The sequence below is a fragment of the Nannobrachium achirus genome (assembly GCF_963921795.1).
Source record: "Nannobrachium achirus genome assembly, chromosome: 9".
Taxonomy (NCBI): domain Eukaryota; kingdom Metazoa; phylum Chordata; class Actinopteri; order Myctophiformes; family Myctophidae; genus Nannobrachium; species Nannobrachium achirus.
In genome coordinates, this window is record NC_137818.1 from 51,663,043 (window position 1) to 51,677,742 (window position 14,700).

Genomic DNA, 14,700 nt, shown 5'->3' on the forward strand with positions numbered 1-14,700 from the left:
ACACACACACACACACACACACACACACACACACACACACACACACACACACACACACACACACACACACACACACACACACACACACAGGGTGCAAAACAGTCTTGGCCACGCCTTTGGCCTGGCGGAGACAAAAATTGAGTCCACTACCGGCGCTCCTGTTCTGAAAGACATGAAGGAAGGAGTGGTTCAAGGTCACATGGAGTGAGAGGAGGCATGGGAGCAGAGGGCAGGGAGGAGTGAGGTGAAGGGAGGAGGAGGAGAGTGGGAGGTGAATGAGGACACAGGATGAAGGGTGGGAATGGACTGGGTAAAAACCAACGCAGGGCAGAGGTGAGAGAAACGAAGAAAGGACATTGTGGGAGGCAGAGGGGAGTAACAAGGCCAAATCCAAAAGTATGTGTAAAAACAAGAGTGCTAGCATGTGCGTGTGTGAGTGCATGTGAGTGCATGATTGTGCGTGAGAGAGAGAGAGAGAGAGAGAGACAGAGCGAGAGAGAGAGAGAGAGTGTGAAGCATGAAGTTAGAACAGAACTAGGCAGCGAGCCACACTTTTCTTCCCAGTTTTTCATTTTCTCTGCTCGCTGGAGAGCTGGAATGCCCAAGACACGGCTTCCCGCTCTAAAAAAGAAAAAAGACAACTCGACATGTGTGAGTCGGCCGTCTGGTCTCCATGGAGACGGGCCCAGAAGAACCCAGTGACCAGGAAGGGGAGTCGGTATAAGTGCAGACCCAGAGGACTGTGATGATTACCCCCTTCTGTACGGCTAAAAATACCACACGTCTCTCTGGCGTGTACGAATCCAACCTAAAATGACTCCTTCAGAAAGACTGTTCTCGTGAGTTTGCGGAGTTCAGACAGTTTGGGGCCCGACTCGGGAATATTTATTTTCTTTTAACCACTTGAGCACTATTCTATACTTCGGATCGGTTATTCAAAAAAAGCTGATCAAAAGCTATTCTACAGTACACGCTGATCTGCTATTCTTGAAAAAAAGAAAAGAAAAAAAGAAAGAAAACATTTCGCCTATAACGACATGCCCAAATGACATGCCCAAAATAGGGACGCCAGAGTAAAGTTGGTTAACCGAGAAGGTAATAATCGTAAGCATACATAGCTTTACATGATTCAGCCCGCTTCATAAAAATAGCATTAACTGCAGGCTTCTTTTCCACACAAAGGAGCTTGTTTCGATCCAGTTGCTCTGGAAATATGTTATCCATCCAAGATAGTTTCACTAACCTTGACATTCTTTAAATGAGTAACGGACCTGACCAACACAGATTGCAGAGAAGGTTAAATGGTTAAAAAAAAAGAAGTAAAACTGTAAACTGCACAGTGCTGCCTTGTTCTGAGGTATTTCTAATGATTTCATGGGATGGTTATTTCATTCAAGTGTCATGGTGTCAAGGGCAACTTGCCATAAGGGCCTTTCAAACAGCAGCTAAACATCATTTTGTCCTCCCTTTTCAGATAGGATGTTCCAGCCTTTTCTCAAACTTGGTGTCTTTCCAACCTGTTGTCAGAGCAGTGTATCACGATATATTACACTCATTTAATGTGTCCATTTGTAACTTTGAGAGAGACAAGCGACATTTCCCACTGATACAAGATTCGAGATTGAAGAGGGTTTATTGTTGACATGCTCTGGTGACTGTGCTAATAATGCCAGTTACAATATATAAAAAGAAAACAAGTAAAGGCACAGACTTTTAAGAAACAATATGGAGGAAGAATAATTTAGCAACCAGGTATATGCAAAAAAGATTATACTTATACAATGAATAGTGAAGATAGCTACAGCTATTCTACAAGCAAGCAGCTTGTAGAATAGCTATTTGTGCAATTTGTGAAAACCTTTTTTGGTTGTCGTCACCTATAATGGCATGCCAAGAATTGGAGTACCAATAAGTTGAAAGTGGTTAAATAATTCCGTAACTCACTGAAACGAAACTGTGGTGGCAAAATTAATAAAGTATGAAGTCTGATTCCTGACAATGCAGTCCTGCATCTTCCTGATTTGTTTAACTTACTTATACTAGTAACATCAAAAACTTCCATTACAAAACTTCTTCAAGTTGATCTGTTATGTAACAGGTCAACTTTTGTCCCAGTGCACTGTATACTTTTATGCAATTTGGAAAGAGTGCATTATTATTGAACGGAAGTTAGGGTCATGGAAACATACTCGGTAAAGGAAATGACTGGGCAAAACCTCAATAGAGCCAGAACAGAATAGAACAGAGACTTGGCAATTTTGTGCATTCATTTCAAACTCCTGATTCGGACCTCAGATCAGAGCAGGATGTTCCGAGCTGAGGGGTCCTGATTGCACAGACTGTTTTGAGGAAACGACTGAATGCAGGAATTCCATCACAGGAAGGGAGAGTCCGGTATTTAGAGAGGACAAGGGTTGGAATAACCCCTTCTACTGAAACGGCATGCCCAGACGGACACACATCCACACACGCATTCACGCATGCACAATGCACACACACGCACCCACACACCTGCAGAGTGCATTTTCTCACACACAAAAGGCCTGTGGAACATAATCTTGACAAAGCTCCGATGCCATTTGTTCCTGGTGGAAGCGAAACCCTTGAGCCTTGGGCTAAATGAGCCATGAGTTGAAATGAGCTGAGGACTGACCGTTGGACTCATAAGACCTAAAGCTCTTCTCCAACCTAATGAACCCTAGGTTCCCTTCTGGGGTGTGTGTACTAGGGATGGGACAATATGAGAATTGCATATCACGATTATTGTGACAAGAAACCGTGATTTATGATATTATCACGATAATCAAAATCCATTATCCTGGGGCGGAACATTTGCAAAAAAATAGCAGATCTACAGGCTCACAACGCGTCGCAATGCAACGCGTTGTGAGCTTGTAGATCGGCTATTTTTTGGCAAAGACATTTTTTAGAGAGTGAAAAAACTACTGTATCAAGTACAGTATGTATATTATAAGTACCTTTTACCAATTCAAGAGGGTTTAAGTGTTACCGGATATGCAGCTCGGCAAATAAAAGGTGAATTGAACCCAGTGCATGGCGGAGGACGATATCACGATAAATTAAATCTCCACGATACGATTATCATGCCCTTGGGATTACAACAATTTAGCCTTAATTAGCCCTTGGGATTCCTTACTTGTATGAGTCAGAGACAAATAAACCCTCATTAGTCTCTTAAATCCATGTAACCTGAAAGCACAAGCGTTTCTCATCCTATGACTCAAGGATGTTTGTCATAGTTCCCCACATAACTACTGGTTTCAGTGTTAATGTTATATTAAATCAAGTTTTATAGTTTCTCTTCTCAAGAATGTGCAAGTCTCTGCCCAAATATAAGTATGTTCTCATGTGAAAGTATCGGTTTAACTCACTAACTCACTAGTGATGCTAACACACTTATAAACTCAGTTGTATATAAACTCTGGTCTGAAGGGAGAGAGAAAATTATGTTTAAACTTTGTGTACATCCTCTGTTTCTAGCAGCTCAAGATCACTTAACAAACTCACACCAGCAGGTCAGAGGTTGTACATTTGCAGCCATAAATTCTCACAAGAGGCATAAGTATTGAAAGGCTTTGGGAAGTTTGTGGAGGTGGATGAGGACCATGTAGTATAGAACCATTGAGTAATAAAATAAAATAAAATAAATTAAAATAGTCAATTATTGACTATAGGAGTCAATAATGTATCTGAACCAACCAGCTCTTCGAAAGAATCAGGTTTTACTTTAAGTGAATTCAAGCAGGCCCATGGTTGATATGAGTTTTTCTTCAATTCATAGATAACCCTATATACAGTAATGGCCTTGTATTCCAACCCCAGCCTTTTCCCAGCATAATATTCTATTTGCATAATTAACTTTGCATTCTTCGATTTGTGAGTATGTTTGCACAATTCTTTGTGGGGAGTTTTGCATGATTTTCCAGTGAAGCAGATTGTCTATCTAAAGTTTGAAAGTATTTGGTATTCAGGGTATTGTGAAAACCTCACCACAGTCACAGTTAAGATTTGCTGAGCTTTTTATCTGCCTGTATTTTCTCCAATGGAACGCCATCTGACTGCCATGTGTTTTTTTGAGAACAAAAAGATAGCTATTAATTAATTCATCTGCAGTAAAGTCCCTCACATTTGGCTCCATTTATACCAGGGGTCTTCAACGTGTTCAGGCCAAGGACCCCTTAGTTGAGAGAGAAATGAAGCAGGGACCCCCACAACCTTTTCATAGATTCCATATAGTTTCATCGTTTGACAGCACAATCATCGATGTATTTTGGATTCATGTCAATTTGTGTTTTCAGATATTTAACCACTTGAACCGTCAATACTTAATACCATGACCTTTCACTCTGACCAAACCTCTATGCCAAAAATAGCTGATCTACAAGTTCACAACGCCTCGCACTGCAAGGCGTTATGAGCTTGTAGATGTGCTATTTTTGGCTAAAGTTCACAGAATATTGACGCTAGGGTTCAAGTGGTTAATATAAAAAAGGAGAAAAAAGCTTCTTTCACACAGATTTGGAGGACTCCCTGTAGTAATTCTGAGGAACCCCCTAGGGCCCCTGATTTATACACTTAAATTAACACTAAGGGCTTCACTGTGTGACTGACTGCTGTACCAGTTGTGGGTCAAAGGTCAAAGCAAGGGGTTCCCGTTACATTGTTTTGTTTACACGGTTTCCATGGTGACCTATACAGGAAGAGAGTGTCAGACAGCACAGTAAACAATGACGAGATAAAATGACTTGCTGGGGTTGTTTAGGTTAACCTGAGGGAGATCCTATGACCCACAGCTGGACAGCATGTGTAGAAGTGCAGTGATGCTATTCCACTATACAGAAGACTGTCAGTCAGTCAGTCAGTCAGTCAGTCAGTCAGTCAGTCAGTCAGTCAGTCAGTCAGTCAGTCTGTTGTGCACTTGAGGCATACAGCAGTTAGTAAAGAATAGGTTAGTTAAAATCAATGGCTGTTACACACTTGTGTCCCTTGTGTGTGTGCATGCTGTGTGTGTGTGCGTGCTGTGTGTGTGCGCGTGCTGTGTGCGTATGTGCGTTCATGTGTAGTTTTGTTAGCACTTGCTTTCTCCACCATATATCAGTGTATGCAGATATCTATGGACGTCTGGCTACGTAAGACTAGTGTGTGTACGCGCCCACATGAACGTAGTTCTTTGTTTTGCCATGTGCGCCCTCTTCATGTGTGTGTGAATCCCTCAAAGACTGTCCTAATATCTGTATGTTTTTTGTAACAACATCTATGTTTGTATTCAGTGAGTTCCAGAGTGTGTGTGCACTTTTGTTGTGACGATGCTCTATCTATGTTGACGCCTTATACTGCAACTTTCAGTAAAAGTTCCACCTCGTTGTTGGACAAGAAAACAAATGCCTTGTCTTATGTTTTGCCTTCGCAGTTCGCTGTTCTTTCCCACATGGTGTTTTCTGCAACTAAGCACCCAAAGTAAACGCATGCTTACGGTTTATACCGGCACACGCACATGCCCAGTGTACAGTATGCGAATGGGCCATGTGATATGTCCGGCACTCGCATAATGCAGTCTACCTGAGCGGTCTGTATTATACGCGACGCGCGCATGCACACTTTTGCGCAGTCAGTGTACATGAATGTTCATGTGAGTATGGACGGAGGTTATTCCTTGCGTGGAGCGAGATCTTTACAATGAAAACATCTTGGTGTGGATGTAGCCACAGGCTGTCTAGTCTAAAGTGTTAACGGCAGTCTTTCAGTGTTTGTCATAACATCAACACCTCTCTGTTTTACCGTCCCACAGTCTGAGGTGTGGCTGCTCCGTCACGCCACTCTGGATTGCAGTCATGCAGAACAGCTTCTTAAGCCTCATGGGGTCAACACACCGAGAGACAAATAATGGAGGCTTCGGTTCAAAAATCCAGTTAACACCTGTGAGGTCAATTTGACATGATGGGTATGAACGGAGAATATTATTGCTATTAATAGAAATGTGTGTGGGATAGGAGTAGGATTGTTAAAGCTGCAATCTGTAACTTACTTGAATGAATAAACGTTGATTTAACCGATCTGTATGGTAGAATATAGCATTAATATACTGTATCTACAACCTCTATAGTGGCTGGCGGGGGTCTCCCTTCTCTTCCACTGAGACATTTAGACTCTGGCGTCGAGTAGGACCAGTGGTGGAAAGTAACTAAGTACTTCTATAAAGTATTGTACTTAAGTACAATTTTGAGGTATTTGTACTTTACTTGGGTATTTCCAATTTCCAGTAGGCTATACTTTTACTTCTACTACACTACATCTGAGAGACAAACACTGTACTTTTACAACACTACATTTATTGGAAAACATACTAGTTACTTTGTAGTGTAGGTTTTGGTATTGATTATTATTCAAAAACACACATTAACCATTTCAGCCAGCATTGTGAGCTTGTAGATCTGCTATTTTCAAATGATTTTCTTTTTGACATTTTATACATTTGAAAACTTGTGAAATGGGACATTCTGCATAAGGCTGCACCCACACCAAAGTACCTATGAGGGTCGATTCCACCTTTCCGCCAATGCATTTCAATGGGAAAGGAGCAGTTTCATGCCAGTAGAGGATTTCTGCCAAAAAAAAACACTCCGTTCTCATTGAAATACATTGGCGGAATGGGGAATCCACTGGTTCCTTTCTGTGGGTGCAGCCTTATGAGTACGTTCTACTTTGGTACTTTATGTACATTTTGATACCAATACTTTTGTACTTTTACTCAATTCAATTTTGAATTCAGGACTTTCTATATTGCAGTATTGATACTTTTACTCAAGTACAAATTTTAGTACTTTTTCCCACCACTGACACATTCTGGTTGACAGGCAAGTACATCAAGGTCAGTGCAATCTCTCCCCTGGGTAAGCAGGATTTTCCTCTGGCAAGAGCGGTAGAAGTTCACAATCTTGGGATGAAAGTCATGAAACGTATGCCTTGCAGCTTGAAATTTGACCAGATCCGTGTGGTATTGTGTGCCCCCTCTTTCCCTGTGACATTCTCTCCAGGGGAAGTCTGGTTCGTTCCCAAAGCAGCTATGTTTATCAATGAGTAATGGTCAGGAAGGGCCAAAGGAAATGCTGCAAGGCAGCTCATGCTCAACCATGCAGCCATTTGTTTATTGAGACTGATAATGAAGAGTTAGTCACAGTGCAGCAGTTTAAGTTCAGTTCAGGGCACGGTTTCTTACGAATGATTAACACAATATTGTACTTTCACAGGATTTTAGCACTGACAGGTGTTAGTACTTCTCTCCGTCTTGCGTCAAATGTTGGCCACATGTACTGTAGGATTTAATGGAATACCCACATGTCTACTGCACCTGCATCTTCTTTCAAATGTATTGTCACATCACAGGTGTAAAATAAAGTGGATAAAATTATTATTCAAATAAGTGAGAAAAATAATCAAGATATAGGTCAAGACTAGTCACATTATTCCTAAATACATACTGCAAAGTCCATGGCTAGTAGAAATGGCATTGGATATAACATATACACAAGGTTCAGAACTAGAATAGTAACAGATACAATATAGATGTAATAGGGTGTGCCAATTGTAGTCTTAGAGCGGCCATATTTTGGGTCAAACTCAGCTTACACAGGTGTTGATTGGAGTAGTAGTATTAGTTCTATGCAATCAAACAATTGAAACACCTGTGTTTGACCCAAAATATGGCCGCTCTAGGACTACAATTGCGTCACCGTTGGCACACACTATATACTGTACTGTACATGTTACTACAAATCCCATGATGCATTTTACAAGTAGCAAGCAACCAGCTTGGCATGGCCATACAGTCTATGACTGGTGTTGAAGCTGATAATCACTATTGCACTGTAAGCACTGTGAATAAGGTTGATGTCAGGATTACTGAGGGTAGCACTACCACTGGGACATTGTGTGAGCTTGTAGATCAGCCATTTTCAACGGGTACAACAGGTACTCTGACAAAGCTATGACTCAGATATATTGGTCGGATCGGCAGTATGGCATAGGTGTGAGGGCCGCGTAGCGGCCTCAACTCTACTCTAGTAATATAAAATGTTTCAAAATCACCACTGTGTTCAATTCTCATCTTTTCATCAGTGACCATAGGACAGAATCGTTTGATCATCATTGATCATTCACCTATAATGACATGTCCAAAATAGGGACGGCAGGAATAGAAGTTAAAACTATAGCGCTCCCTGTGTTAAGCTGGAGCAGCAGTTTGTTGCGTGTACGCAATCCTTCCCCGCAGCTGGCTTATTTGGCCTGCCATTCCTGTGATATGACCAAAAAAGGCTGTTGACCGCGCACTGCTACTGGGAAATGTGCCTCTATCTCTCACCCACATCGGGGCCTGGGGAAGGGAAGAGGGAGGGCTGCTGCAAAATGCTATTGGAGGTCAGCAGCACAGAAGCCTTGTGAAGTCATGATCGGTGTGGGAGTGGTGAAGAATAGAGGAATGGGGATGTGTGTGTGTGTGTGTGTGTGTGTGTGTGTGTGTGTGTGTGTGTGTGTGTGTGTGTGTGTGTGTGTGTGTGTGTGTGTGTGTGTTGCATGCGTGCGTGCGTGCGTGTATATGAGGGGAAAGGGAAGCATGTCCTATGAAGGCAGAAAGAAAGAAGGTTCTCACTAGCCCCTCTTAAAACAAGATTATGTCATTATTTACATGACGTCGTACGTAGCATGATCCATTATGTACATTTCATGTATTTTTATTGTGCAAGTAATAAAATAAATAAAACAAAAAAAAAGTGCTCATGTGAGCGCTATAAAGGCAGGCCAGACGTTTTTATTCCCTGGCCTCTAGGGAGTGTGCATACAAAGTTTTACGTAGATTGGTGCAGTTACAGGTCAAGACACGACTTGGCCTGTTATAGCATTTCTTCCCCAGCCTAGTGGGAATGTGCGTGCACAGTTTCACCACAATCGGACACTTTCTTTGCCATCGTGCCAACGGTGCCAGAGATTAGCTGTTCACAGACGGACAGACAGATGGACGGACGGTGCAATACATAGTCTCGGCTATGCCTTTCGGCCTGGCGGAGACAAAAAAATAAAAGTAATTGCAATCAGTCCCACCTTTGTCAGCTGCAACAAAGTGATGAACACATTACCCACACAAAAAACATGCAGTAATCCTGTTCTCTATACTGCCGCCCCCTGGCCCTGGTAGGCCAGGGCGCCTGATGAAGGGGAGAAGAACTGGTTGGAATAACATGTTCCTTTCAAGCGCTACATCCTACCGGGGAAACTCCCCCTATCAGATGATAAGAAGCGGCCCGCTCACTCCTCATGCATTGAAGGAAGCATGAGCTCAGGGCTCTCCCCAGGTTGGCAGAGGGAGAGTAGCACTGGACGAAATATTTGTTACAAAATCGTGGGATAAGAATGTTAGTTATAAACGTTGGTCATGAGCTGAGCGCTAATCAATATCTTCTCCCATCACTCTGCAAACATGTCCTTGACATACTGGTGTGGACAGCGATGAGTCCAAAACAGAGAGAAACTAGGACATAAAATGACATCATGTTTCAATTTCGTTCAGTATGACTTGCTGACTACATTGGCAGTGGAGGAAAATGATGTTGACAAACAAAATCACAGTGTGAGAGCTCACCGATATAAATGTACGTATATGTCCCCTAACCTTTGGACAGCGTTTGAAACTATCCCACTCTTGGCTGCGTTTCCTCGCTTCTCTTACGTAAGTGGACCAGAGTGCGTTCGCATCTCCCTTCCGTCTTCTCATGCGGTCGTTGACTGAGGGCCAGCGGACATGGTTCTAAGCAGGACACTGGAAGAATCGTGGCAAAGACCAGGGACACTCCTGCACTGATCTCATTGGAAAGGCATTTGTCGTTTTCTTTTAAGGCAACCCACATAGTTGACCCCCCCCCCCCCCCCCCCCTTCCCCTCCTCTTTAACTTCACCTAATCTGGTCCGTCTCTGGGGAGTTTGGCTCACCTCTGCATGGCCACATGCCCACCGCCCCCCCCTGCACGCTGGGTTCATTCATCAGAGCTCCCATATAAGACCAAGGGAAGAGCAAGGCTCCGCTGTGGTATTTGAACCGGGGGGCCGGTCCTCATATTCCGTTCCCTGTTGACACAAAATATGAACGGAACAAACTGTTGGCTTTGACTTCCCAGTCCGAGGCGGAACAACAACGTTACCTGATCAATTTCAGCCATTTTCTTTATTTTGACATTAAAAACTCGACACATCGAGTAGGCGTATTTTCACAGGTAAAAAACAGAATTGTGTACAGTATTTTCTGGACTATAAGGCGCACCTGACTATAAGGCGCACTGTCAATGAATGGTCTATTTTCAAACTGTTTTCATATATAAGGCGCACCTGACTATAAGGCGCACATAATAGACGCTACCGTTGCGTTATGCATCCAACAGATGGAGCTGTGCTAAAGGGAATGTCAATGTCAATGAATGATCCATATATAAGGCGCACTGGACTATAAGGCGCACTGTAGTTTTTTGAGAAAATTAAAGGCTTTTAAGTGCGCCTTATAGTCCGGAAAATACGGTAGCTTCATTATTGCGACCGTTAGGGAGCAGTTTACTATGAAAACCTCCACCGGCCGTCCGTCCGTCCGTCCGTCCGTCCGTCCGTCCGTCCGTCGGTCACACGTCACACCTTTGCCCTGCTCATATCTCCGCATCAGTATGACATCACACCACATGTGTACACAAACCTTTGTGTAAGTTGCTGTGGCAACAGTCTGTTGTTGCTGGTCTGTTAGTGTACGTTAGCAACCACCTTAGCAACCATGGTTTTACCCTAGCAACCAACTGTTTACCCTAGCAACCAACTGTTTACCATAGCAACCATGTTTTTTTACCCTAGCAACCAACTGTTTACCATAGCAACCAGATACGCAGAGCAGGGATCTCCATATATGGGCATAAACAGGTGACATCACACTGATGTCAGATACTCAGAGCAGGGATTTCTCCATAATATATGGGCATAAAAGGGATTCTGTTAGGGATCTCCATATATGGGCATAAAAGGGATTCTGTTAGGGATCTCCATATATGGGCATAAAAGGGATTCTGTTAGCTGTTAGTGATCTCCATATATGGGCATAAAAGGGATGCTGTTAGGGATCTCCATATATGGGCATAAAAGGGATTCTGTTAGGGATCTCCATATATGGGCATGAAAGGGATTCTGTTAGGGATCTCCATATATGGGCATAAAAGGGATTGTATCCCAGATGATGCCCTGTTAGGAGATCCACACTAACAGAATCCATAAATGGTCCTACCGACAGCTGCTATAAGCCAACCCTGGCGATAAGGTCTGAGTCGAAGAAATGCTTCTTTCCTGGCAAGAATTGCCCCTTTATACTGTAGGGCTCGTTTGTGTATTGTATGACATCACGCCACATCATCGGCTGAGGACTGTGTGATGTCATCATATCTCCATATATGGAGACATAAGTTGCTCATGCCCAAATATGGGCTGGTGAGGTCAGACTTAGTGTGATGCGTAGGTTATCTCCATATATGGAGATTCAACTTCAATGAGTAACCATGGCAAACTGTCAACTGCCCGTATGTCTTGATGTTGATAATTGGTAAAACAAACTTTTGGCCTATTTGTGGAGATAAGCGACCAACGGTCGCTTATCTCCCGATTAGGGAGTCTTACTGGTGTAGAACTTGAGACAAGTACCGATACATTATCACCAAACAAAGTGTTACTGCTGTTAGGTTTATTCACTCTTGATGAAGACGAGACAAGATTTAAACTGGAATGAATGAATTAGTGACTAAAAATCGAATGTACAGGTATTTAATCTGGACTTGAAGGAGATCAGAGCCTTCTGTACAGAACATCATTTTCACAATCACCTGACTGTGGACGTAAAGGATATGTTTGAGAAACGCACTCACCTACACAAAACATGCTTCTTTAATCCCAACCACTCCTATGGGCCGTTCCCTTAAATCCCCCAAATTGGTTCACACAGAAGATAATTATCATCTTGTGAACCAGGATGACGAATGGACAAAGTCTAAAGTCTTACTAGTCCTCAAAGTGGCTCAGCTCAACAATTCAATCTTATCTCACGTTAATCTGCAGGTTGAGAGCAGGATAAATGGAGTCTCAAGCTTAAAATCATTATCATCGTCATCGTCCTGTCTGCAACACAGCAGCTATAGGAGTCTTCTATCAGGCTCAGGCAAGTTGGAACAGCCCAGAGGGACCGAGTCACACAACATCCCTGTCAACGCCTCAACGGGGGTTTTCCAGCACCGGGCAAGAGAAAATGAAGCCTCCAACAAGCTATTTAACCACATTAACCCTGGCATCCCTATTTTGGGCATCTCATTATAGGCAGAAATTAAAATAAATCACACACACAAATCAAAAAACATTCTACTCTAAGTGTGCCTATAGATTGACTATTTTTTGAAGATAGGCTTATGTGTCAAATAACAAGTCAAACTACCATTCAACTGCATGTTTGTTTACTGTAAGTGAAGTAATATCAACAATTGCTCCATGGGATGTATTCCATACTGTAGGTGTTGTACTGTACTGAAAAGAGGGGTCATTAGTTACTGGTAGATGTTTTCAGTTTAATGACAGTGATAAAACTCTTATAACATTTTTTTCCAAGATGATGTCAGTATTAATGAAATGAAAACCTCCCAGTTACATCATTACATGAGACTCATCCCACACCTTGTCCTTGAGCCACAGTTGACGTAATTATAAACCGTAAACTTAAAAGGCATAAAAGGCTGAAACTCGCTAAAACGATTTGTTTGCTTCATCATTTTGTTAGCGTCACAATTTGGGTATACACTAATAAGTCTACAAATGGGGTGTCACATTCTTTCTTTGTAAGAGTCCTGTCTTTCTTTGCTTATTTCGTCAGAGGATGAGATGAACTGATATTTCTCTGAGCTTGCAGCCCGGCATCTGCTAAACCTCATGAGACCTAAATGCCTTGCCAAGTAAATGACCAGAACAATGAGCAGGAGTGAGGGGGGAGAGAAGGAGAAAGGGGTGAGGAAGAGAAGGGGAGGGAGGAGAGGTGAAAGCTTGAACAGAGGGAGGACGCAATTACGATAGGTCCTCATTACGATGAGTTGCTGCCACCCTAAGCCTTTCACATGAACTGTTTCAAATGGTGTGTAATGGAAAGCTAACATGCCCTGCTCTCTGCTGGGAATCTAAAGATACCATCAGCATATTGCTATAATGGGACATGCATTGATAAGAATATAGATACTATAGATCGTGGACACCTTTTTATGGGTCCCTTAGTTTTTTGTTTCCTAATTTTTTTTTTTATTATTTCAAAACATATTAAAAAAAACATTAACACAATCCATATTCCATAATACTTATATATTAATAAATAAATAACAAAAGAAATAAGCAGGGAGTACTGCACAGCAAGTATGAATAAGTACAAGAAACCAGAATGTTTAGGTATACTACAAGCCCTGCAAGCCCGGCTTGGACTATCTGGGAATTAGTGTGGTGAAAGAAGTAGCAGGAGTGGGTATAGCATATAGAATAGTATATTCACAATACATAACAGGTATACAAGTATAGTCCAAGTGTACATAGACAATCTATTCCCAGTGCGGGTAGAAATAGAATCGAACAGAACAGTCAATCACAATGCATGGATTTATGTTTTCATGGACATCATACAGTCAAATATGGATGGTTAATTTGAAAGTGTGTTAATGTGAAAGTTAAATGACACTTCCAGAGTTAATTGTGTGCAAGAACATGTAGCAAGTGACTGCATATTATGTTTATGTTTAATAATTTAATAACACCAATTCATATTTATTTATTATTATTTTTTTGTTACTATGACTTGCTGACTACTTTGTCAGAGCCAGAGGCGCAAGATGTAAGCATGAAGTCAAGTGTGAGATCATCTCATCTCCCCTTGTGAACGGTTCATTACCTTAATCCTCTTGTTTGTGTTTCTGTCAGGGATTTACAGGACCCTGTTCTAATTTTAAAGATGACATCCTCGTTTTAGACCTGCCTCCCCATTTCACTGTGGCTTTTTACGAAGGCCCAGACTACTGAGTGCCTCTTTATCGCTCCATTTTATATAGCCATAACTCAGCAGGGTTTGTTTGCCAGGTGAGTGTGAGAGGACAGACCTTTACTCAGCCGTGCTGTGTGTCCGCCTGCCTTATACAGCGCTGACAGGTCAACCTTTTGTCCAGGTTTCACACGCTCACGTTACGGCAAACAAATAACTGTGTGTGTGTGTGTGTGTGTGTGTGTGTGTGTGTGTGTGTGTGTGTGTGTGTGTGTGTGTGTGTGTGTGTGTGTGTGTGTGTGTGTGTGTGTGCGCGTGTGGAAACCGGCCTGCAGCTGCAGTTTCGAAGTTCTGACAAAACACATGCATGCAAAATGACACACAGGAGCATACATGCACATGGCCCAACCCGGCAAATATGTGAAGGTGAACAATGACACGCACGCACGCACGCACACACACACAGACACACACACTCTATCTGTCTCATTTGCGCTGCTCCACACTGATTGCAAAATGTTGAATTATGAACCATGAACTGATTGTCCCATGGCACACATTATGTGGCCTTCAGAAATCCTACCTTTCTACTAACAAAAGCGGGTGGCAAA